Source organism: Gracilinanus agilis, chromosome 2 (assembly GCF_016433145.1).
Source record: "Gracilinanus agilis isolate LMUSP501 chromosome 2, AgileGrace, whole genome shotgun sequence".
Lineage (NCBI taxonomy): Eukaryota > Metazoa > Chordata > Mammalia > Didelphimorphia > Didelphidae > Gracilinanus > Gracilinanus agilis.
Window position 1 is genome coordinate 543603822 of NC_058131.1, and position 1608 is coordinate 543605429.

Consider the following 1608-nt stretch of genomic DNA (forward strand, 5'->3'; position numbering starts at 1 on the left):
TGCCCATCACCTCAGCCTACCTTGGTGCACTGCACTCCACCTCTACCCTGGTGCACTAGATCCCTTGTCCTGACCTTCTAAGTTGTTTTGCATTGGAAAATTACTTTGCCTTGTCTTTTTGTGAGTTATGCTATTCCAGAATTCATTTTGAGGCATTATCATTGCTTTTGGAGGGTAATTAGGTAGAAATCAGATGGGTCCTTGTACTTTCTCCACCATCTTCAATCCCTACTTCTTTCAGGACTCAGTTAATTTCACCTCTACTGGAAGCTGCCTTGTGTTCCTTCCCTCTACCTCAAACTATCATGTAACAAAATTGTTTGCTTAATTATTTTATTGCTCCAATAGAACACCAATCTCTTGAGAGTAGGAATGAGTTTTATTCATTCATTTCCCTTACCTAGGGCAGTACCTTACATATTGAAAGTGTTTAATAAATGCTTTTTGGATTGGAAGATCATTCATGTTTGAGAAATAAGACCTAGTACCTTTGTTTCTTCCTAAACCGAATCTGTGTTCATTGAACTCATTCTTTTGATCTATATTAAAACAGTAATAACTGTCTGTTAACATATAGGATTGATGTGTCCACACAAGAATTTCAACAGCAAGGAATCCCTCAAAATACTTTAAAATAACACCAATATTTACTGGAAATGAGGCAGAGAAAAAAATTATCAGGATATGAAGATTTAAATACTAGATATAATGACCTTGGACATGGGACAACACTATTCAAAGTTATACAATGTGCTGCTGGAAAGAATGACTGAGCTGTGTTGACATGACTGATTTACTGATCATAAAGTGAAAAATCAGCCTATCCAGTTGATTGTTCTATCAACACAGCGTCACTACTACTTTTTCATAGAATGGATTGGTTGCTTGAATGTTAGTCAAGGTAAAGAAACATGACATAGCTAGCCTTAAGTAACCTTAAGGATAGAGCTTTCAAATTATTCAAAGCTCGAAGCCTGGCCAGAATGTTGGAATAAATTATTTTCCAATTTCTCTATGACAAGAAATAATAAAGAAATTATGTGGATTTTAAGATTTTTTTTACCCCTCCATTTTGGATATATTCTAGTACAAATCTAGGGAATTTAGAGCAAGTATGAGTAGCAAATGAGGGGGGAATGATGATGATTTTTAGTCTAATTCTTTTTTTTTCTCCCTATCTCTGTAGGGCACAGCACTATATCTTCCTAAGTTGAAAAAGGGAGAAAAACACCTCCAATGATTACTCTTATAGGGGAAGACAAATGGCATTTACTTATCCTTCCCTCTCCCTTACCTCCCTCCAACCTCCCCCATTCCCCTGCCAAAAAAACACATGCAAAAAATTATACCACAAAACCTTCAGAGGGATTCCTCCTTAGGTTTACAAAATTCCAGGCTGATTGATAAGTCAGGCTTACTTAGAGTACCTTTCCTCTGAAAAGGTGCAAAGTGTTTTTATATGTACACTGAGCCAGATTTCAGCCCCATTCAGCCCAGAAACTCTGAAGATTGGCCTCTCTCTCTCTCTCTCTCTCTCTCTCTCTCTCTCTCTCTATCTCTCTCTGTCTCTCTCTCTCTCTCTCTCTCTCTCTCCTTTCTTCTCTGGCT